The sequence below is a fragment of the Rutilus rutilus genome (assembly GCF_951802725.1).
Source record: "Rutilus rutilus genome assembly, chromosome: 1".
In the NCBI taxonomy this organism is placed as follows: domain Eukaryota; kingdom Metazoa; phylum Chordata; class Actinopteri; order Cypriniformes; family Leuciscidae; genus Rutilus; species Rutilus rutilus.
Genome location: NC_140209.1, coordinates 17,284,659 through 17,310,766, shown reverse-complemented (window position 1 = coordinate 17,310,766; position 26,108 = coordinate 17,284,659). Strand labels below are relative to the sequence as shown.

At 39.6% G+C, this 26,108-nt stretch overlaps 2 protein-coding genes across 2 annotated transcripts in view; one reads left to right on the top strand and one right to left on the bottom strand.

Moving 5' to 3' along the window:
- LOC311291374 (uncharacterized protein) overlaps positions 1-26,108 on the top strand; it is a 668,579-nt gene that overhangs the window by 156,425 nt on the left and 486,046 nt on the right. The window lies entirely within an intron of this gene.
- LOC311291519 (uncharacterized protein) overlaps positions 15,344-26,108 on the bottom strand; it is a gene marked incomplete at its 5' end in the record, with an annotated part of 27,599 nt that continues 16,834 nt past the window's right edge. Inside the window, one exon of the mRNA XM_084410566.1 lies at positions 15,344-15,660. The remainder of the gene's footprint in view (positions 15,661-26,108) is intronic.

The window sequence follows — 26,108 nt, the reverse complement described above, 5'->3', positions numbered from 1 at the left end:
CATAACATTTAATGTCACCAGGGGAGTGTTCATGTCATGTGTTCATTGTTCATTGTTTTTTTTCCCTTATTTGCATGGCCTGTTTGCGATGTGCAGGTATCTTGGACAGAACTTATCCCAGAGGTACCACTTTGTTAATTATTTTCTCTTCATCTCGTATACATTTGTCACCAGATGGTTAATGGGTTGTAGTACCAACAGTTCAAGTGCTCTGAGATATACATTTTGAGTATTCGTTACTTATTTTATATGAGCCTTCTAAGTTCACTGTTATGTTTGATAATCGGGAGACTTCCACAGGAAAATAGTGAGATCAACGGCATAATGGTCAGAAGCATAATGGTACAGGGATACAGCCTTCTTGTATAGGGAAGGGTTTGGTTGGGGAAGGAAGGTTTTTATTTTTTGTTTCTTCTTTTTACTTTTTTGGTTTGATACTTTGTCTTATCTTGCCTTACTTACTGGGTGCATATTGCAGGTTTTGGTTTAGACTTTACAACTGTATACAATATACATAACTATGTTGACGGAGACAACACACTGTTTAAGCTTTATATCAACTACTCCTATGTGACTAATAATCTATAAACAAGAGACATATTATGGGATTCACAAAAATTATTTAATGGAACATATCGGGATGTAACCATGTAATAAAGCGTAAGAAAATCCTCACCTATCTCAAGCAAAACAAATCAGACATAGCCATGCTGCAAGAAACTCATCTAAGTGCTGAGGAATCGGAGAAATTTAAAAGGAGGTGGATTGATCAGGTATACTCAAGTAAATTTTACACCAGGAGTAGGGGTGTTGCTATTTTGATTAGAAAAGGCTTAGACTTTAAAGTCCACAAAGCATATAATGACCAGGAAGGCAGGTGGATAGCCTTGGATTCTAGCTTAGAAGGACAGAAAGTTACGGTTATGAATATGTATGCCCCCAATGTGATATCTCCTAATTTCTTTACCAATATTTCTAATAATATTGCAAATTTTGTTAATCATAATATAATACTTGGTGGTGATTTCAACCAAGTAAGGATAAGTCAAGCCACAAACAGGCCATACCTTTAATGTACACAGCCATTGATACTAAGGGTAGATGATAATAGATACTGTATATGGCGTACACTTCATCCAAAAACGGCACTGGAGCCTCAAAAACGGAAGCGAACAAGACACGATAGAAGGAAAATGAACTAGCAGGGTCGAGGCGTAGCGGGGAGCAAACACAACGATCTGGCACAAGACAGACAACACGAGGAGAATAAATAGGGAAAGGAATAAGGAAGGTAATCAATAACAGGTGTTGGACTGATTAGAGAAGATGGTAAATAATAACACATGGGGATAGAGAAGTGGCGAACGAGAGGGTGGGGAAACAGATCAAACAAGGACAGCGGAGCACGCGGCGAACTGTCAAAACAAAGCCATGTGCTCCGAGACAATCACAAATACAACGCAAGAGACCTGACACTCTGATCATGCCCCAGTAGATGTGGTCTTTACCACATTGAACTATAAAAACAAGATTGCGCTTTAACAATTCACTATTGCAAAGTGAGACATCATGTTCCTTTATACAAGCGGCAATAGATGAATACTGGTTTTTCAATGACGGCTCTGCCCCTGATCCTGGTATAACATGGGATGCTTTTAAGGCTTTCCTGAGGGGACGGCTTATCCAACACTGATCGCTACGTAAACGACTGGAACGTGAAAAAAATGTTAAATTAGAAGAAAATGTAGTACTCTGAAAAAACAACATATTAATCATCCAGACCCAGTAACCCTTAATAATTTAAACAGTTTGAAATTGGAACTAAATGACATAATAAAAAAAAAAAAGCGAAATTTGCTCTATTTTGCACAAAACAAAATTATTATGAAAAAGGTGATAGAGCAGGTAAATACTTAGCCCATTGAGTGAAACAGCTTTGTACTCAAAACTTAATTCCTTCTATTTTTGATGACAAAAATAAACTGACTACAGAAGCCGGGGAAATTAATAAGACTTTTAAATCTTTTTACCAAGATTTATATTCATCGCAAAGGGAAGTAACTATAGAACAGTATGACCGATTCTTCTCTTCCCTACAGATTCCATGTCTATCCACACAAGATAGCGACTCGTTGGAAAATGACATTACATTAGAAGAGATTAAGGGTGCCATACAGGACCTCAAACCAGACCGTGCCCCCGGGGAAGATGGCTTTCCCTCTGATTTCTATAAAAAGTTTTCAGAGGTTTGCTCCTAAATTGCTTTAAGTCTTTCAGAGAGTATGAGAACCAACATAATCACTCTCATTCATAAAAAAGGGAAAGACCCTCAACAATCTGCAAGCTACAGACCCATTTCACTTGGTAATGTTGATGGGAAGATATTAGCCAAAATACTTGCAAAAAGATTAGATCAACTACTACATACTTTTATACATCCTGACCAAGTTGGATTCATCAGGGCTAGGTGTTTAGCAGACAATATGAGACGATTATTACACCTTATGTGGAGCTCTAGAATAACACTGACCCTGTCATGGCCTTCTCTCTAGACGCAGAGAAGGCCTTTGACAGAGTTGAATGGGGCTTCTTATTTCAAACACTTAAAAGATTTGGTTTTGGACCTTTATTTACTAAATGGGTAAACTTACTGTACATTGAACCAGTGGCATCGGTACTATGTAACGGTATAGTGTCGTCGCGGTTTGAGCTACATAGGGGCACAAAACAAGGGTGTGCCCTTTCCCCTCTTATTTTTGCACTGGTCTTAGAGCCATTAGCTATTGCAATATGTAATAATCCAAATATTAAAGGTATTATAGCGGGCCAGTAGGAGCACAAGGTACTTCTATATGCTGATGATATCTTACTTGTCTCCAGTAATCCACAAATGACAGTGCCTACAGTGTGTTCTTTAATTGATGATTTTGCCCAGATCTTGGGCTATAAAATCAGTTGGACTAAGTCAGAAGTAATGCCCTTGTCTAAAAATTGCCATGGGACAACAGGGGACCAGTGGCCATTTAGATGGGTCTCATCAGGCATGGTTTATTTGGGAATTAAACTTATACCAGGATTGGAGAAAATAATGCAGATTAACTTTCAACCAATTATTCAGGATATATTCTGGAGTAAACTTACAATATCCATTCTGGGTCGAATTAATTTAGTTAAAATTATAATTGTACCTGAAATTAATTATCTATCATACTGTGAGGAAATCAGAACGGATGCAAATGCAAGTAAAAAGGCGTTTATTAAAGGTCAGAAACGCACAAACACAGGTCGGGGAAAACACACTCAGATGACGATTGTGGCACAGGGACTTCGATGGCCTCCGGTAGTGAAGTGTGCTCAGGAAACCAGGAAACAGTGGAACATCCAGACGAGGTGACGAAACACAACGAATCCACACGACGAAATCCACAGCAGGGGAACAGAGAGCCACACGGGAACAGGACATGACACCGGGGAAACCACAACGATCTGACAACATGAGATGGGAATTACTGCACATATAAAGGGAACGGGGATTGATAACAGCTGGCAACACTAATCACTATAATGAGTAACCACGCCCACATACAGACACACACACACACACCAGAAATGAGACAGCCGATTCATGAACCGTGACAGTACCCCCTCCCCTAGGAACGCCTCCTGGCGTTCCCAGATAACCTTACCTGTCGATTGTAATCATCGATAAGGGAGTGATCCAGAATGTCTCTAGCAGGTACCCAACTTCTCTCCTCTGGACCGTAACCCTCCCAGTCCACCAAGTACTGAAATCCGCGTCCCCTCCGTCTAGAATCCAGAATACGACGAACCGAATAAGTAAGTTCCCCATCTACGAGTCGCGGCGGGGGGGGAACCGGGGCAGGCGGATTAATGTGAGAATAAAACACGGGCTTGACTTTGGACACATGGAAGGCGGGGTGAATTCTCCTGTACGCAGGAGGGAGTTTGAGTCGGACTGTCACCGGACTAATAATCTTGGTGACAGGAAACGGGCCAATGAATTTGGGAGCTAACTTGTTAGACACGGAGCGGAGCGGAATATTCTTGGTAGAAAGCCACACTTTTTGACCCACGACGTAGACGGGAGGCTTGGACCGGTGGCGGTCGGCCTTGGCCTTCATGCGCCCCCCTGCTTGGAGTAGAGTCTCACGGGCTCTAGTCCAAGTACGGCGGCACCTCTGGATGAATGCGTGAGCGGAGGGGACCGCGACTTCGGATTCCAGACTCGGAAAAATTGGTGGCTGGTAACCTAAACTACACTTAAATGGCGAGAGGCCCGTGGATGACACTGGTAATGAATTGTGGGCGTACTCCACCAAAGAAAGCTGTTGGCTCCAGGACGACGGATTCTTGGCAACCAAACATCGCAACATTCTCTCGAGGTCCTGATTGGCTCGTTCAGACTGGCCATTGCTCTGGGGATGATAGCCCGAGGACAGACTGACCGTGGCCCCCAGTAATTTACAGAATTCTCGCCAAAATTTGGATACAAATTGGGAACCCCTGTCAGAGACCACGTCCATCGGGAGGCCATGTAACCGAAAGACGTGATCTATGACTGCGACCGCTGTCTCCTTGGCTGAAGGTAATTTGGGCAAGGGGATGAAATGTGCCGCCTTCGAGAACCGGTCCACTACGGTTAAAACAACCGTCATGCCTCTGGAAGGCGGGAGGGCGGTGACAAAATCTAGAGCGATATGGGACCAGGGTCTCGAAGGGACAGACAGCGGTCGAAGTAACCCATCTGGGGGTTGGTTAGATGTCTTACCAGTGGCACAGACTGAACAAGCCAACACAAAATCGTGAATGTCGCGAGCCATTAATGGCCACCAGAATCGTTGTTTAATTAAAAAACTGGTACGAGTCACTCCTGGATGACAAGCCACGTTGGAGCAATGACCCCATCGAATAACGTCGGACCGTAACCCCTCCGGAACAAACAAACGACCCGGTGGGCAACCAGGCGGAGGCGTTACCCCTTCTAGGGCTGTCTTGACCCTCGATTCGACCTCCCATACCAGAGTGGAGATGACAACTTTCTCAGGTAAAATACACTCGGGAGTCACCGGGCGTTCGGATGGATCAAAAATACGAGATAAAGAGTCGGGTTTGATGTTTTTGGAACCCGGGCGGTACGAGAGAACAAAATCAAAACGTCCGAAAAAAAGAGCCCACCGAGCTTGCCTGGAGTTGAGTCTTTTAGCAGACCTGATGTATTCCAGATTCTTATGATCGGTCCAAACGATAAAGGGAACCCCCGAACCCTCTAACCAATGACGCCACTCCTCCAACGCTAACTTTACTGCCAACAACTCTCTGTTACCAATGTCATAGTTACGTTCGGCAGGCGATAGTCGATGAGAAAAAAACGCGCAGGGATGCATCTTGTCATCTGAGGAAGCGCGTTGTGAAAGCACTGCTCCTACTCCCACCTCTGACGCGTCGACCTCCACCACGAACTGGCGTGTGGGATCAGGGGTGACCAGAATGGGAGCCGAAACGAAGCGACTTTTGAGGTTGTTGAACACTGCCTGGGCAGTGTTCGACCACCTGAACGTCGTTCGGGGGGAGGTCAAGGCAGTCAGAGGCGCGACTAGTTGGCTGAAATTACGAATGAAACGCTGGTAAAAATTGGCGAACCCCAGAAACCGCTGTAGGGCCTTACGGGAATCTGGACTTGGCCAATCTACCACAGCCTTAACCTTGTCAGGATCCATGCGCACTCCCTCAGAAGAGATGATGTACCCTAGGAAAGGAACAGACTGTGCATGAAACGCGCATTTCTCCGCCTTGACAAAAAGCCCATTCTCTAATAGTCTCTGGAGCACTCGCCTGACGTGTTGAACGTGTTCCTGGAGAGACGAGGAAAAAATCAATATGTCATCCAGGTAAACATATATGAATTGATCTACCATGTCTCTCAACACGTCATTCACGAGTGCCTGGAAAACCGCTGGGCTGTTGGAAAGCCCGAAAGGCATGACCAAATATTCAAAGTGCCCCCTGGGGGTATTAAAAGCGGTTTTCCATTCATCCCCCTTCCTGATGCGAACCAAATGATATGCATTGCGTAAGTCCAGTTTCGTGAAAATGGATGCTCCCTGCAACCTCTCGAAAGCTGAAGACATCAACGGCAAAGGATAAGAATTCTTTACCGTGATGTTGTTCAGCTCTCGGTAATCAATACAAGGTCGCAGAGAACCATCCTTCTTCCCAACGAAAAAGAACCCCGCCCCCGCAGGAGAAGAGGAAGGCTGGATGAATCCAGAGGCCAGAGAATCAGAAATATATTTCTCCATGGCCTCCCTCTCGGGAACAGAAAGAGAGTAAAGTTTGCCTTTAGGCGGAGATTTACCTGGCAGTAGATCTATCGCACAGTCATAGGAACGATGCGGAGGAAGAGAAGCAGCACGAGACTTACTGAACACCTCCTTCAGGTCGAGGTACTCCGCGGGCACGTTAGATAAATCCGCTGCCTCACTCTGAAACACAGAACCAGACACAGAAGAACAAGCCGACAACAAACAGGACTCATGACAGTGGTTACTCCATGTGGAAATAGTGTTAGTGCGCCAGTCGACCCGAGGATTGTGACGGGTAAGCCACGGGTGTCCCAGAACCACTGGTGCAAGTGGTGAGTCCATGAGGAGAAATGATATGCGTTCGGTGTGATTGCCAGAAGTGATGAGAGTGATGATTTCGGTAGTATGAGTGATCCGGGGAAGTTCCTGTCCATTGAGTGCGTTGACGGTTATTTTGTGCGGAAGGGAAGTGATGGGAATCTGAAGTCTGAGTGCAAGATTGAAGTCCATGAAATTACCCTCCGCTCCCGAATCCAGTAGTGCTTGAGTGCTGTGTGTGGACGTTAGCCATCTCAGTCTTACCGGGAGGAGGGTCGATGATGGTGATGAGGTCTTCTCGGCGGAGATCCCACCCGATAGTAGCCTCATACTTACTATCGGGCTCGTTCTTTTACCGGACACGAATGGATAAAGTGACCAGCCCGGCCGCAGTACAAACACAGTCCTTGGGATCTCCGCCTTTCCCTCTCCTCCCGGGAAAGCCGAGCTCTCCCTACCTGCATGGGCTCGTGGTCGAAAACTGGGCTGACCGCGCTCGCTCCACTGGGCTGGTGGTCCTCCACGCTGTGCTGGAAACGATTTGGACGTGTCAGTCCGGTCACCCGATTCAGGCGAGCGTCCACTCTTAACGCCAGCTCCACCAGTCCATTAAGTGTCTCAGGGAGGTCCAAAACGTAGATCTCTTTAAGAACGCGGTCAGCCAGCCCATGCAGGAATCTGTCCCACTGCGCCTCCTCGTTCCAATGGCACTCTGCGGCCAGGGTGCGGAAACGGATGGAATAATCCGACACCGAGCCTTCACCTTGACGCAGATCGGCGAGTAATCTGGCCGCCTCCTTACCCGCCGCTGCGCGATCGAAAACCCTCCTCATCTCCTCGGAGAGTGCCTGGAACGAGGTGCAGCAGTCGTCCTTATTCTCCCACACCGCCGTTCCCCAGAGAGATGCCTTTCCTGACAGCAGTATCAGTACAAACGCCACCTTGGAGGATTCACTATGAAAGGTGCGCGGCTGTAAGGCAAAATGCATGGAACATCTTGTGAGAAAGGGTCTGCAGAATTCAGACTCACCAGAATACCCCTCCGGTATGGGTAGACGAGGCTCAGGTTGATTTTCTGTCGCTGGTGCTGGTGGTGGGGGAACGGGCGGTGTGGGCGGCGCAGTGGGAGCTCGTAGATGTTGTAGCTGTTGGGTGAGCTCGGACACCTGTGCCACGAGTGCTTGGACCGCACGACCTGTGTGAGATATGCTCTCCTCTTGTTGATCCATACGCATGATGCTATGGGAGATGAATTCACTCAGACGAGACTCGCTTGCTGCATCCATATTTGGTCAGATCGTTCTGTGAGGAAATCAGAACGGATGCAAATGCAAGTAAAAAGGCGTTTATTAAAGGTCAGAAACGCACAAACACAGGTCGGGGAAAACACACTCAGATGACGATTGTGGCACAGGGACTTCGATGGCCTCCGGTAGTGGTGAAGTGAAGTGTGCTCAGGAAACCAGGAAACAGTGGAACATCCAGACGAGGTGACGAAACACAACGAATCCACACGACGAAATCCACAGCAGGGGAACAGAGAGCCACACGGGAACAGGACATGACACCGGGGAAACCACAACGATCTGACAACATGAGATGGGAATTACTGCACATATAAAGGGAACGGGGATTGATAACAGCTGGCAACACTAATCACTATAATGAGTAACCACGTCCACATACAGACACACACACACACATCAGAAATGAGACAGCCGATTCATGAACCGTGACACATACATGCTTCCCTTTGTGCTACCACCATCCCTTCTGAAGGAATACAATAAATATGTAGAATCCTTCATCTGGCAGGGGAAGAGACCCCTTTATAATCATACTAAATTGTATTCTGCTAAAGGTCAAGGTGGGCTTTCTCTTCCCAGAATTGACTGGTATCATTGGTCCTTCTCGCTCTCGCAGCTGGCTAAAAACAATATGGCATTCAATGAAGCCCCTGCTTGGGTACATATTGAAAAATAACTAATTGCCCCCTTTCCAGCGGAGGCCTTCTTGACACAGCTTGCCTGATCAATACCAGATCAAAATCCAGTTCTTAAATTTACAAGGGAAAGCTGGAAATTGTATCACCAACATTCAAAACAAACCCCATGGCTAACAACTAGAGCCTCGGTGTGGCACAATACCAAATTACGAATAGATAAGAGGGCTTTCTGCTGGATACAATGGGCTAATAAGGGAATATGGTATTTAGATAACCTGTATGAGGGTGAACATGTGGTCTCATTTAAAGGGATAGTTCACCCAAAAATGAAAATTCTGTCATCATTTACTCACCCTCAAGTTGTTCCAAACCTGTATGAGTTTCTTTGTTCTGCTGAACACAAAGGAAGATATTTGGAAGAACGTTTGTAATCAACAGATCTCGGTCCCCATTGACTTCCATAGTAGGAAAAAAATATACTATGGTAGTCAATGGGGACCGAGATCTATTTGGTTACAAACATTCTTCCAAATATCTTCCTTTGTGTTCAGCAGAACAAAGAAACTCATACAGGTTTGGAACAACTTGAGGGTGAGTAAACAATGATAGAATTTTCATTTTTGGGTGAACTATCCCTTTAATCACTTGAAACAAACTTACAAACTATCGAACACTGACTTTTGGAAATACCTCCAAATAAGACATTGTCTTTGACACAGTCATTTTACCTCTTGAAATGTCTTTAAATGGCAAATTAGACCAGAAACATGTAGTTTACACTTGCCAAAAAGTGTATTGACCCTTTAAAAGGTATTTCAACAGGTACAAAGGACTGAATGAACTGTCAAATATAACCCTCATGAATGAAATCAAGTAGGCTAATATTTAGGCATAAAGAACAGTTCACTGGAAAAGATAATCTGTCAAATATAATAACCATGAATGAAATCACGTCATTAACCACGGACAAAATGTCATGACTCATGTCTATTTGCAGGTTATGGCCATTTGTTCCTATAAGGAGGATAACAGGAGAGTGTAAACTGGAGCGATACAGCTTTAACATGCAGCGCACGCTCTCTTTGCGCGCTGGCTTTTGGCTCATTCAAGCCAGCAAATTTCCGACGAAAAAGCCCATTCAACTTAAGAATGCGCTTCAGTGTCTTTGACTTATAACATACCCATGTCTTAATGCCAGAGACATTATATGACATTCCTAATTCAAAGTAAAATGTTGTTTCATCATCAGTCAGCATCTCCGGCTGCTGTATGGTTACATTGATCGGTGTGGTTCCCTAAACATAACTCGTGGCCACGAGAAATAGATGTTGTTCTCTCAAAATATGAAGTCGTGGCAACGAGAAAAATATATCGTTCCCTCAACATATGATTGCGTGGCCACAACATGATGTCACCTCAACAAAATGATCTTGTGGCCACGATTTATCATCACGTTCCCACAACTTAATATGACGTGCTCACTCATTAATATCTCGTGGCAACAACATATTATCACGTTCCCACGAGTTTATATGTTGCGGCCACGACAAAACTAAGTGAACCGAACATGTCCCCTCCCGGTCACCATACTCCTCACCTCAGAAGACGATGCTGAAACTCAATGAGGATAGAGACGGCGTGAGCGGTGACGTCATCGGCCGCCAGCGGTAAAAACGCACCAAATACTGTTCATAACGACAAAACATTTTTGCTTGGAATTTCATAATTTAGTCTTTCAAACTGACTAATGAAAAGAATGTTTGTATTTTTATTATTTATTCATTATTTATTTATTTTTATCATTTTTTTACTGGGTTGTTTAGAGATCATAGCAAGTTTATAATTAAACTGTTAAAGCATGAAATAAGGTACCATGAATTAGTGAATTTGAGCTTAATGTTGGTGTATTATCAGTAAAAAGATCATCATTAAAAAATGTGTAATCATTAAAAAAATAAATCAGCCATATACAGTATATCAATGTGATTCATAACCCACTAATGTTGTGCACTAGAGGGAGCCACAGGACTGCAAATTCTTCAAGATCTGAGTGTAAAGGTGCTGTATGTATTTTATTTTATTTTTTACTCTACTAAAGCATAAAAATAGCATAATATGTTTATAGAGCTTGGAAGAGCCAGGACATTTTTTAAAATATAACTCTGTGTTTGTCTGAAAGAAGAATGTCATATACACCTAGGATGTTTTGAGGGTGAGTAAATCATGGGCTAATTTTCACTGTTGGGAGAACTATCCCTTTAATACGCTTAAAACAGTGGAGATGATCGTGGACTTCAGGAGAAACGCCTCAGCATCATTCCCACTCACCATCATGAACAGCATGAGTCTTTCAGCACCATCTCTCAGGACCTGAAGGAGGAGTTCCACATAGACTCTATTGTCAAAACTACAGACAATGGAGCCAACATTGCAAAGGCCAAATCCATAAATGACTGGGCATGACCGCAGTGTTCTGGGCACTATCATCTCTCAGGACCTGACGTGGGACAATCACATAGACTCCAGTGTCAAAAAGCAATGTACTTCCTTCGCCAGCTGAAGAAGTTCAACCTGTCACAGGAGCTGCTGATACAAGTATACTCTGCAGTCACTGAATCCTCTGCACTTCTAGAACTGTCTGGTTCAGCTCAGCTATCAGATCTCAGATAGTCTGCTGAGAGAATCACTGGTGCACCTCTCCCCACTCTCCAAGAACTGTACTCATCCAGAGTGAGTAAAGAGCTGGCAGAATCATTAGGGGCTTTCAACCGTGTTCACACCGCAGGAACTAGTAGGAACAATTTTATTTTTAGGAACTCCTTTTGGAGGAATTAATTTACTCCTACTTCAGAGTCGGTCTAAACCACACTGTTAACGATTTTCACAAAAAAATACATTACTGGCAGCACGGTTGCCAGCAAGTTACTGTATTTCAATTTACAGTACACAAGATCAGTACTGTAAACTACAAAACGGTATTTTACTGTATTTTTACTGTAATTTGGCCTGCCTCTGCTGTAATTAATTATACGGTATTGTACTGTAATATCTATATTGATACATTGCAGCTAAAAAATTATTATAATTTTTATAATCAATAATTTTGTAAAATAATTACTACTAATAATAATAATAATAATATTATATTATAATTATATTTTATTATAAGTTTATAAGTTATTACAGTATATACATCTATAGGTAATAATATTATAATGCAACTTCAGAATAACTGCAAAACAAAAGACAAGCCAAACAATGTTCTTGTCAAAAATATTTTTTTATTCATCAATTATAAACTATTAAAACCATTGTATTTTACACCATTGCATGTTCAGTTTACAGTTATAAACAGCTTTTAAAGGGATAGTTCACCCAAAAATGAAAATGGTCATTATTTCCTCTCCCTCAAGTTGTTCAAAACCTGTATGAATTTATTTCTTCTGTTGAACACAAACAATAATATTTTGAAGAATGTCGGAAATTAAACGGTAGTTGACGGTGGCTATTGACTTCCATAGTAGGAAAAAAAAAATACTATGGAAGTCGTTGGTTACCGTCAAAGCTTCAGGCAATACAAAACCAATGGAGATGATTGGCCTAAATGCCTAAATGCGCTCTGTTTCTATTTCAATTCTTTTTGTGAAAGGTGTGTTTGAAAACTCTATCAATAGATAGCCTAGTAGGAAGTTAATAATTTTACTGGGAAAATGCACAAGAAAAAATGGGCTCTTTGTAAAAAATAAATAAAATAAAAATTATTTTGGTCCATAGGGTTAGAAAAAACAAAAACAGAATAAAAGCTGAAAACAAACTGTAGGCCTATATATATAATCATATAACCTATGTGATCAACACAACTCAAAAGGAGTAGACAGAAGCTTTTCTTATTACACATACTGTACATTTCAGCCTCAATTCAGTCTTTTTTTCCACCATTAATCATATTAAACAACAGAATACGGCCATTCAACAAAAATGTAAAGAATAACCTTCCTTTAACATAAATGTATTAATTCCATTATTTAAATTTTTCTGTGAACCTTGGATGATTCATATACATTTGTATGTCTGATACGTTTTCATACATAAGATTTTGTGCAGTCTGGATGCTGTCAATATATATTTTACATTTCAATGTCTGTTTCAGTGGTTCTTTGGGCTTCCAAATTACAAAAGCACAGACGTTCTACAAACAGTACAAAATGTTATGTATGAAGAAAAGAAACGTAACATTAAAATAAGCTAAAACAACAAAAATTTCTGGCTGATTGTTGTCTTTAAGTTCTAGCACTTCCAGAACTGTTTTAATAACCTTTGGTCTAGTTTTAATTTAGCAATGTGGAACTAGTGTGACTAAATATTTTCAGGAGTATTTTCAGAGCGATGAACTCACTGTTGAGGTTTGGAAGAGTTTATTAGTTTATTAGAGAAACGCGTGTGGTTAAAGAAGAAAGAAAGAAGAGGAACTGACATCTTAACCCACACAGAACTGATCATCTCTGAACCCAGTTTGGACTGAACCTGCTAAAACAAAAATAACTTCTTTAACGGATATATTTGTCTGGTTCCTTTTGTAGCTGAATAAGACAAAACAAGAGAAAATGAACTTCCATATATTGCAGATCCTTTATCCCCCCCCCCCCCCAAAAAAAACCTCAATTATGAATATTGCAATATTCATAAGATTATTAATGCGATTATGTACAAATAACTGTTTGTATGTACTTGTGGGACTAAATAAAAAGTACATTTACAATGTTTTATCTTATTCAGCATCCAATAAAAGGTACCAGACTAATACTTGTATTTATCCATTAAAGAAGTTATTTTTGTTTGACCAGGTTCAGTCCAAACTGGGTTCAGAGATGATCAGTTCTGTGTGGGTTAAGATGTCAGTTCCTCTTCTTTCTTTAAATGTTTCTCTAATAACATGTGTGGTTAAACTAACTGAGTTCTCACACTCAGCAGAAACATGTTTCCAAACCTCAACAGTGAGTTCACCGCTCTGAAAATACTCCTGAAAATATGACACTAGTTCCACATTGTTAAATTAAACCTAGACCAAAGGTTATTAAAACAGTTCTGGAAGCGCTAGAACTCAAAGCCAGAACACAAAGAGGACAAAAGACAACAATTCATTACAATTTGTTTGTTAACATGTAAAAGCATTGAAAGTATTAACAATGAATGAACATCACAGTTGTTTCAACCCACAATTATTACAGCATGTTGTTTGAGCTCAATTCATGAAGAACTGCATATAAGAGGAAAATACAAACTATCCCGTTGAGAGAAGATGACTTCAGTATAAGTCCCATCATCTGTCTGCTCCTAAACATCAATGGAAATATGGAAAAATCAAGCTATTAAATGCAATCCATAATGATATTTTACTCAGGTTTTGCAAATATTCAGGTAATATATATGTGTAAAACATGTGTCCTGGCAATTTCAGAGTTTTCCGTGTACAGACGACACCGTTGTCAAAACGATTCCCATTCACACGGATCCGCGAAAACGACTAAAAACGCTGTATTCTGCTGCCAGGCCACTAGATGGCGATGAAACACTATAGACTGAAGACGTAATACGCATATGCATGACCTCATCATCTTCCCAGATTCACATTTTAGTTGTTTACACGGAGAGTGTTTTCAAAACTTTGCATTTTCAGGCACCCAAAATGCCGTTGTCGTGTAAATGAACGGCCAAAACGCATACAAATTTTTGGTTTTTGGTTGAAAATGGTGTCGTGTAAACAGCCCCTCAATTACAACGAACTGGCAAAACATGAGGGAAAGAAAACACAATGGCTGCATCTGAAAACGTTGGCAGTGACTTGATGCCTCGCTGTCCTATCAGACAATGACTTTGCAGGCAGCGTTTGCACACGAAGGCTCCTCACGAAACTGATTTCAGACAGACTTCTGAGGCAGTGTTACGGTTTAATGATCTACAGCAAAATAGAGCGAGCTTTGGTGAAATCTAAGTGAATATTTAATGACACCAATAGTAATTTCTCGCTATAAATGGCATCATAAGTGGAAAATGTTGATAAAAAATGTACATTTACACACAAACTGACGACGACCAGCTGGTAACTGTAGTCCGCCATCTTGGTTTGTAGTCCCAATTGCTCTTGATGGCACATAAATCTCGCAAAATGAGGAGGATGAAGAGGCTGCGAGTACTAATTATGTGGATAGATGCCGTAATGGAAACGGTACAGAGAAACGTATGGGTCTGAGACGTTGTGTGACGTCCACCTGTGAATGCAGACACGATGGCTGGATTGTGCTTACATTACACTGAGATCCGATCGCAATGCGTCTTCGACTATCTCTGAACCTGGACACGCTGATTCGGATAACACTACAATCAGAAGTGTGTTTACACTTGTCTTTTCAATGTGTGTGTGGACAACAACCAGATACAGGTCGCATGTTAATGCCAAGTGTAAACGCAGCCAACAACTAAACAAGAGGGCGTGGTCACTGGACACTAGGAGGCGGGACAAGAGGAACACATGGCCAACACAAATAGAGACAGAGTCATGTGCTCAAACACAACACAAACAAAGACAGATTAAACTAAGACAAGACTGACAGAACTGTCTGCTGAGAACCCTGACATTTTATAATCTGAGTAATAAGAGTGTCATATTTCAGGGTCAGTCCTTATGAACATTAATAACTCATGGATCAACCTGCAATACTTACCACAGAGTCACCAGTCCCTCTTCTGTTGCCTGAAACATAATGTCACGGGAAAGTTTATGATCAAACACACACACAGTCTCTAATGCAGATGACAATCAGTTTTTAAAAGAGTCTAGAAGAATCTAGTGCTGTAGAATAGAAACATTATTTTTGTTAACTCGTTGATTTCTCTTCACTTTTAGAGAAAGAAATTTGTCTAAATTACATATTTATTTTATCAGATGTTTTTGTCTGTTGTTACAAAATATGAAAAACTCACCTGCTCTTTTTTTATGAATCACCCAGAGAATAAGAGCCAGAAGGAGAAGAGCAAATGAAGCGGCAACAACAATCACAATCACAACCACAATCCCTGAGAGAGAGAGAGAGAGAGAGAGAGAGAGAGAGAGAGAGAGAGAGAGAGAGAGAGAGAGAGAGAGAGAGAGAGAGAGTATAGAGAGTCACTGAGAGAGAGCCTATATAGAGAGACACCATTAGCAGGACTATATTACTGTGTTTAACCAAATACATAAACACGGCATATTTAATAGCATAATTATCTTTATTTATCATGTAAATTGATGCTTGTGATGATGATTTTATAGAAATTGATATGTATTAAAGCCATCTGTACACTAACAGACTGTACCTCATATGTTCACTAAATGAATGTGACATGATTGTTTAGGATTGTCTGGATGAGAATGATGTGTCTGACATTTAATGACAGTTACTTTTTACATTACGGTATTAGTTTTCATGTTTATGGGTTGTTGGAGATGGCATTTCTTTTACAAACTGCTGTAGTCTAGAGCAGCTCATCAGTGTGACGCTCAGTTCTGGTGCTGGTGTGACATACTAACATGGGATGAGTTGTGTTTAATAAATCCTCACTATGATTTTATTAATTTATCATAGGAGTGGCGTGAGTTACACTAGCTGTATATTAAGATTATTTTGCATCAGACAACAGACTGTACAAGACCGGTCATATGTATCAAAACTCACTGTCAAAATGCCATAGACTGACAAATCAAGAGCTTTTTTTGTAGATATGTGTGATGATAAAGCAGTCTGAAAGGATACCCAAAAAAGGATAAGCAATAGCTTTAAAACCATGTTAGATTATTTGTCAAAAAATGCTCTCTCCTCTTATCCATCACTCTTTCTTTTTCTCTCAGTCTCCTTATCTTGCCCTGTCTCTTCCCTTCCTAAAGCTGGGCTTTTTTAATTTGCTGAAGGCTACAAATGTACTAATATAATATTAATTCTTAATACACATTCATATTAACCTTGTGTCTAATTAGACAAAAGTTTATTAGTTTGCCTGATTATTTCTGTAATTCGTCTTAACAATTATGACCAAAAAGAGCTGTCACATATGAAATGTTTAGTTAGCTACTTACATCTTATTTCGCACTTGAGCAGATTGGGGACAATTATAGACAAAGACAAAAGACTGTGATTATGTACACTCTCAGAAAATAAAGTACATAATTGTACCTTTAGGGGTACAATGGCTTGTCACTGTGGCTGTACCCTCAAGGGTACAATATTGTACCCTTGTGATTTGTACCTTAAGAGACCAGTCTGTGGTGACAATTTTGTACCTTTATTTAACAGTACAAAAATGGACCCTTCAAAAATGGTACAAAATTGGCTTTGACAGGGTACAATCGTTGACTATAATGAGATATATATTACACACACGCAGAAGTAAAATAAAAATGTATTAAATACTTTTCATTTTCACATTTTCCGACATTTCATTTTAAACTTAATGTCTAGCTGTGACATATAAATTATTATCATCTGAGTAAGTGTCATTTGCCTGAAAGTCCACTTCATCTCCTTTCATCTCGACGCCGGTTACTTCTATGCCTGCTTCTGATATTTTCTGAAGGACCTCCTCGGTTGAAAGCCCTGTAAGAACCATGAGTAACCGTGCTATGACTTCTTCTCCACCGATGGCCAAAAGAAAGAAAGGCCGCAAACTGGACGTTCTTTTAAATTGAGATTCAAGCAGCCAATCAGGGCTGGCTCTACATACACTCTCAGAAAATAAAGTACATAATTGTACCTTTAGGGGTACAATGGCTTGTCACTGGGGCTGTACCCTCAAGGGTACAATATTGTACCTTAACCTTTAAAAGAAACGGTACATATATGTAACTTTTAATGCTTTTTGATCCTCAAAAAGTTACATATATGTGATGCGATCTGGGAAAACCCGTCGGATGTCGCGCTGGGCGGTTTTCAGTAAATTCCAAAATAGTTTGAATGTCAGTTTTTTTGTCAAATTTTTTTTTCCATTAAATTATTATTCTATAACATCTTTTCTCTTATCTCTGAAAATATCTTGGCAAAATTCCCTTGTTTAGTGCAGAAAAACAGCGATTTATAGTGTCAAGCTGAAAATACTCTCTTTCTCTAATGCATTCTATGCGACCATTAACGCCCGGCAGAGGTGAAAAAAAAAAAAACAATCGCCGTATATCCCATACACCTGTCCGTCTCGTAACACTACAAAGATAGTTTACCTTTAAAATAAACCACATACATGTACAGTGAATGTGTATAGTGCGCATTTCGCGCCAATCCTGTTTAAACTATAACGTCACGCAGTTTCATAACAATCGCGAGATGGACGCGTCTCAACGGTGACAGTTATTTAAACCTGTTTTTCTCAAAATTCCGTTCCAGAAAATCATAGAGATCAGCCGACTTCAGATAAACATAACTTCTGCTACCAACAAGCTATGATAAAAATAAAAACAGATTTGGAAAGGGCTTGATACCAGCATCCATATGATATCAAAACCTGTAATAGGTAAAATTTCACCATGTGGTGGGTTTTCCCAGATCGCATCACATATATACCTTGAGGTACACTCCAGTGTTAATTGAACTCTCCTGGGAGTTTATATGACTCCAGACTCAAGAGTGTTAAAGTTAATGATATAATTAAGTGATTCATTGAGTGATGATTGAGCATTATTGAAGACACCTGATGTTAACAAGCAGAATCACTGAAGGAGAATTTTTTTTTTTAAGACACCGTTATGGTGATCAGTGTTTGCTTTAGTTGGGCTCTTGACCCTTAAATCATTTACTTTAGATTTTGTTTGGCTGTTGTATCTGAGTTATAACTGCCAGATGAACAAAGAGAAAAGTTGATCAGGTAGTGCTGGTTATGTTTTGACATAATCATAATTTGACCTGATTCACTGAACTCATTTAAAGTCTAATCTCTGACTTAAATGTTTATTGCTGGTTGTGACATCACTGTGATTCTACAGCAAAAGCAGCATTTTCATTATAAACTAAATATTTGTAAAAGTTGTTCTGATCAAAAGACTTTAAACATTCCTTTATGTAGACACACTGACATCAATAATCAGCCTATGAATCTCAACAATGGTGACAAAAATAAAGCATGTTGCAGTGGCTGCCACCAATCAAAACTCATTCATGGCTCCCATTATTGCATTGCGGTATGAATAAATTATGATCTGAATTGTTTTACTAATTTCCTTTCCCTAATTGAATATTCTTTTTGTCACCATTGTTGAGATTCATACACTGATTATTGATGTCTGTGTGTGCCTAAAAGAAATATTTGTTTTATCAGAACAACTTTTCAGAAATCCTTTAGATTATTTCAAAACTTCTGGAGCTTATGCTGTAGTATCACAGTGATGCTGTAATCAACAATAAACATTTAAGTCAGAGATTAGACTTTAAATGAGTTCAGTGATTCAGGCAATTTCTGATTATGTCAAAACGTAACCAACACCACCTGATCAACTTTTCTCTTTGTTCATCTGAGAGTTATAACTCAGATACAACAACCAAGCAAAATCTAATGTTAACAGTTTAAGGGTCAAGAGCCCAACTCAAGCAAACACTGATCACCATAACGGTGTCTTAAAAAATGATATTTTCTCCTTCAGTGATTCTGCTTGTTAACATCAGGTGTCTTCAATAATGGTCAATCATCACTCAATTAATCACTTAATTAGATCATTAACTTTAACAATCTTGATTGTTAATTTAACATTCATATTTTAACACTTTAACACTCTTGAGTCTGGAGCCAAATATACTCCCAGGAGAGTTCATTTAACACTGGAGGTTTTGCTGTGTTTAATATTTATCAGTATTTAATATCAGTAAATTGACTTACAAAATTTTTATTTCCTTTATTTCAAGGCTACTCAAATATAGTGATAAGTTAAAATATACCTTAAATGATTAAGGTATCATTAAAACCTTAAAAAAAAAAAAAAAAAAAAAAAAAAAAAAACTAAAAACAACTAAAAGATTACTTAGCAGAGGCTGTCTTTTGATATTGTACCTTAACCTTTAAAAGAAACGGTATATATTTGTACCTTTTAATGCTTGGGGACATATATGTACCCTTTTGACCCTCAAAAAGGTACATAAATGTACCTTGGGGGACAGAAATGGACTCCTGCTGTACCCCTATTTCTGACAGTGTACCTTGTGTGTTTCTATTCCAATGATCCTGAGACTCTGTGACTGGTGTTGGTCTATCAGCTTGAGCTGAAAAGGATGAATGTTAGATGAGATGCATCATAATAATATCCATAATGAGGAGAAGAAGAGGTGAGGTGTAGCAAACCTAGCAGCTTAAACTTTATTTTACCAAACTAAAGAGAGAAATCCAACATGAGAACACTGACAGCACAATCCGAGTTAAAGTTAATGAGATAATTAAGAGATTATGGCAGGACAGCCGATCGGCAGGAGCAGGATTGGGCACCACCTTTTTTTTTTTTATATATATATATATATATATATATATATATTTTTTTTTTTTTTTTTTTTACAGCCCAAGCATACATACAGGCCTATATAATGGTGTGTAAAACAAATTTATAATTTATAATCTGCTCCATATTGGATTCCAAGTGATCAAGGGCTTTCATTCAAACTCATTTCATTGTTTAGCAGTAGTGGACACACTCGATCGACATTAGCGAGGGATGAGCACAAAAAGTGGACGTAAACTCAGCCTCGCCCTGCGTCTCAGGCCATGTCCACACTAATACTTTTTCGTTTGAAAACGTATATTTTTCTCTCCATTTTAGCCTTCCGTCCACACTGAGACGGCATTTTTATTTATGAAAACGAAGCTTTTTGAAAACGCACTCCAAAGTGGATACATTTGAAAACGCCGTTTTCACGTTGTAGTGTGGACTGTAGTGTGGACTGTGAAACCGGTGGTATTTAAAAACGATGACGTAAATTTAGTCATGTGACGCATATTGTACCAATAGATATTCATGTTTATTACTTTCACACTGCTGCTAAAAATATTCTACATTGCACACTCTTCATATCACAGTCCTGCAAAGATGACAGAATTTACTCACATTTGCTGTCCTGCGGCAATACATGAGAGCAGTTTTAGACCAAACATGTGACTGCGTGCGACCTGGACCGCATCAGTGAATGGTGAGATATTTTACTAAATAAAATGATCCTGTCAGAAGAATTGCGTGATAACTTCATTATTTATTTTTCCATCTGAATCATATCAGTGATCTTTTGTGGGGTTTAACTCATGCGCAGTAAAGGTGAATTCAGCGTTTTCAGGCGTTTTTCAAAAGTTTCTCATCCACACTGAAACGTCCGAAAACGCCTGAAAACGCTAGTGTGGACGGAGAGCGTTTATAAACGAAAATGCCGTTTTCAAATGTATTCGGATTAATGTAGACGTATCCTCAATGTCCATACTATCCTTCCTAAACAGTGTGTGAGATTAGAATAAGTGCCCCAAAGCATAGTGTGCTGAAGAGTGTGCCAGAAGTCCCTGGATGGTCTACTATTTCCAACCGCGACCAACGGTGAGAGGTTTAGATAAAGGTTTGAGTGACTAATCAAAGTTTAACCTGATAGAAAAATATTTATTCAATGTTATCCGAGTTATATTTCATCTGCAATAGCAATGTGGACTTTTATAAAGATCGGTTTAGCCATTACATTTTAAATGCATCATTATTCATTAATATGAGGAGAGTCTCCGCATGAAAGACCCGTGACTGCAGATCAACGTGATTCTGCATTTCTCTCCGATACAGTAGGAAATTAAATTAAATGTGGAGGATTTTATCTTTGACAAGATGATTGACAGGTCAGTTTACTGTGACAGAATGAACTGAGAGCAACTGTTAAAGACGCAATTGTATGACGTGATATTTTGTCCCAAAGCTTGTCTACTCTTCTGCTACACACTCAAAAGTTTCTACTTTTTCTTCACAAAAAGAGAACATACTATGTAGTATAAGAAGGCAAATTGCATTAGAGTAGAAAAAAAAGTGAAGTCGGCCATTTTCTCTTCAGTTTCATCTGAGCTGTTGAGGTGAATAGCAGGACAAACTTTCTCTGGTCAGACAGAAACAAAATGTTGGCAGAGATAACTATTTTTCTTTAAGGTCAAAAATGTTCTTTTAAAAAAAAGATATTTAAATCAGTTTATTTCATATTGGGGTCATAAGACACCCAGACTTGATGAATAACTGAAGTTTTATATGTTAAACTTGTTGCCGAGCATTACGAGTGTACGGCTTATTTTGTGTTTCTCTCTCTTTTTGTATATTTGTTTTGTTTACTTTCACATGTATGTTTTTTGATAATTGTGTGACTGGATGAGCAGTATTTTATGTCTGTTTGGTGTTTTTCATGTATCTACAGTGAATGCGCTGCATGGATGAGCTCAACATATCGTCTTCATGTGACGCTTTCTGGGAGAATCGAGTGAAAGAACCGGAGTGTTATATGAACACACTACTCTCATATGGGATTAATATCCTGCCATGATTCAAAACTGAAAATAAAGTTCTGAAAGGTTGAAACTAAGTGTTCGAAAACTCAAAATCTTACAAAAAAAGTTTTGCAAGATCGAAAAATAAGATTTGCAAGTTTGCAAAATGTAAAAAAAATAAAAATATCTCTGCAAACATTATGTTGTTTTTGAGTTTTGCAGGCTTGCAAAGTGGTAAAAAAAAAAAAAAAATCTGTGCAAACATAATTTTGTTTTTGAGTTTTCCTCCTTCAGAAGTGCAACACTCTTTTTTACAGTGTTGTGCAATCATTTTTTCAGAGTTTCGAATTTGTCAGTGTTCTCCCAGTGTATTAGTTTGTTTTCCAGATTTGAAACCTTGTAAATGGTGATCTGAAAACTGGTGTGCGAATAGGTGAAAAAAAGTTTTGAAACTCTGAAAACTGAGGTTCGAAAGGGCGAAACTTATTACATTACATTACATTTGCACTCCTATTGCAGACTATTTTTTCAGAGCTGAGTTTACAACACCCACTTTGCGGAGATACGCACACACAGTTGCGAGCTTGCGACTCACGTGATTTGTGGCAGCGTTGTCACGCAGCTCTGCTCTGAAACTCTGAAACTCAGACTGAGCGAAAATGAAGCTTCGCAACCTTGCAACTTAAAAAAAGCCTGGAGGGAGGGCCTTCTGCTCTTGGCCAATGCTTTGCTGTCTGCTGACGTACAGTCCAATCACAAGTCGTATTTACTGGAAAGGTGGGATTGACCGACTGCTCCGCCAATGACGAAAGAGCACAGGATACACAAACAGGATGCACAGCTTTTTTAAAAGTTTATTTTATAAATTATCTTTAAAATAGAATATTCTGAAAATGTGACATTTTTGCTGATTCACATTGGTATCAAAATAGGTAAAACACATTTCAATGTTACATACACCATTATGTTTTTGTAAAGATCACATTAGTTAACTGCAGGCCTATTTTCATGTTGTTTTTCTCTATCAGATTATAACAGATTATTATTTGATAACACCATTCAAAAGAATATTCAACATGAATGCCCCATTATGTTTTATGATTATTTTTTGTTTTTTAACTCCAATTGTATTCATACAACTCCAATTGTATTGGCTTTTTTATTGGCCAGCAGCAGTCATTAAACAAACATAAGATTCACATAATATACACAATTTTTTTTTTTTTTTTTTTGCCTCATGCATTCATGTTGAATATTTGATACCAAAGCAAGTTTTTTTTGTTTTTTTTTTATGCTTGTTTTGCATATTAAACTTTTTATAAATGCCACCTCTGATGCAGTTTTCTCTGCAGTGGGAAAAAACGTTTTTTTTTATACTAGTCAATTTGATTGGTAAAAGCAATATAGTGACTTAAAATGTATAGAATTTGACTTGAAAGATGACAGTTAGGGGGAAATTGCCTTTATAAAAAAAAAAAAAAAAAAAATGCAATGCGAATCAATTTAAGATTATTGGTTCAGAATAAATTATTTTTACAACACAAAATTGAACAGTTTACTGAAGTTAGTTATTGCACCAATACAGTACTTGAGATTTTATTATAATATTAGGCCAATGTACATGACTGAGTCGCTCGCTGCGTGAGGAGAATGAGTCGCTCGCTGAGGAAAGTGAGTCGCTCGCTGTGTGAGAAGAGTGATCGAGTCGCCATCAGAGGAGAGTGAGTCGCCAGCTGATGAAAGTGAGTTGCTCCAGAGCCCGTCTACGGAGAGCCTGTCCACTCCCTATTAAGCCCTATTGTACCGAATTTTGGTTGTAGTACCACCAGAGTTCCACTGGGGGCGCTCGCCATGAGTGCAAAATGAATGGGAGTCAATGGGGCTAGACGGCTATTCTTTCACCCGATTGCCGTTGAGAAATCTCAGATGTGATTGTAGATTTTGCAAGTTCAACATGGGTTTTAGGTCGAAAGTTGAATGAACGAGTACTTATGTCGTTTTGATTTCTTACAGGTTGAGTTGTTGTTGCCCATAACACGCTAGCATTCTGCTAATGACGTCAGCATTCTGACGTCATTGACATTTTGAAAGACTTTTTTAAAGCAAATAAGTGACTCTAAAAAATCTAACACCCAGCAATGTGTAATTTCTTTGCATCTCCTTTCGAATACAACATTCAAATTACTAGACAAAAAATTATATCCTGAGAAAAGTGGATTTTGAGGGGTATACCGCCATTGACCTCCATTCATTCTGCACTCGTCCTGTGAGCGCCCTCATATGGAATCAGAGTGGAACTGCAACCAGTTCAGAAGCCGGAAGTGTAGTGAGAGTGAAACTTCTCGCCATATTAGACATTCTCTGGTTGCTCGCTGTGTGAGGTGAGTGAGAGTGAGTCGCCAGCTTAGGAAAGTGAGTCGCTCGCTGTGTGAGGAGAGCGAGTATGAGAATTTCGAGAGTGAGAATTTCGACATTGGCGGAGCAGTCGGTCAAATCCCACCTTTCCAGTAAATACGACTTGTGATTGGACTGTACGTCAGCAGACAGCAAAGCATTGGCCAAGAGCAGAAGGCCCTCCCTCCAGGCTTTTTTTAAGTTGCGAAGTTGCGAAGCTTCATTTTCGCTCAGTCTGAGTTTCAGAGTTTCAGAGCAGAGCTGCGTGACAACGCTGCCACAAATCACGTGAGTCGCAAGCTCGCAACTGTGTGTGCGTATCTCCGCAAAGTGGGTGTTGTAAACTCAGCTCTGAAAAAATTGTCTGCAATGGGAGTGCAAATGTAATGTAATGTAATAAGTTTCGCCCTTTCGAACCTCAGTTTTCAGAGTTTCAAAACTTTTTTTCACCTATTCGCACACCAGTTTTCAGATCACCATTTACAAGGTTTCAAATCTGGAAAGTAAACTAATACACTGGGAGAACACTGACAAATTCGAAACTCTGAAAAAATGATTGCACAACACCGTAAAAAAGAGTGTTGCACTTCTGAAGGAGGAAAACTCAAAAACAAAATTATGTTTGCAGAGATTTTTTTTTTTTTTACCACTTTGCAAGCCTGCAAAACTATGTTTTCAGAGTTTCAAAACTTTTTTTCACACATTCGCACACCAGTTTTCAGATCACCATTTACAAGGTTTCAAACCTGGAAAACAAACTAATACAGTGGGAGAACACTGACAAATTTGAAACTCTGAAAAATTGTTTCCGCAACATCGTAAAAAAAGCGTTGCAGTTCTGAAGAAAGAAATCTCAAAAATAACATAATGTTTGCAGAGATATTTTTATTTTTTTTACATTTTGCAAACTTGCAAATCTTATTTTTCGATCTTGCAAAACTTTTTTTTGTAAGATTTTGAGTTTTCGAACACTTAGTTTCAACCTTTCAGAACTTTATTTTCAGTTTTGAATCATGGCAGGATATTAATCCCATACTCTCACTGATTATACTAAACATGTCATAGAATATGCATAAGTACGCTAATTGGGACACACCATAAAAGTCCATGAAATGAAACTAAAACAACAACTCAATGTGACAATCATACTGTAGAATATGACAGTCATATTTTGATGAGTGAACACTGAAGATAACTCTAGCATTATGCTCTGAAAAGCACTGATGTGAGAAAGACAGTGATGATGTACCTTTAGAAACGTGTGTGTTTATAGTTGAGGGATCCTGAGAGTGTGTGATGTGGACTGGATTCACTGCTGTCATTGAATCAGCTTGAGCTGTGAAGATGAATGTTAGTTCAGATCATTAATACTGTACAAGATGACCATCATATTTTAACTTTGATCATCACATTACATAAAAAGTTAATATTTTTGCTGTCAAGTTTCAATTCCTTTATTATTTCCAGCATCACGTTTTGAACTGTTACTTCACTGCAGTTCATTAGTTTGAAGCAATGCTTTGAGTTACTCTTCTGTGAGAGTCAAAGAAGCTTTTGTTCCCTCAGTTTGTTCTGGTTCAGTGATACTGATAGACCTTAGTGTTACTGACATTATGAGGGTCTTCTAACACTGTTTG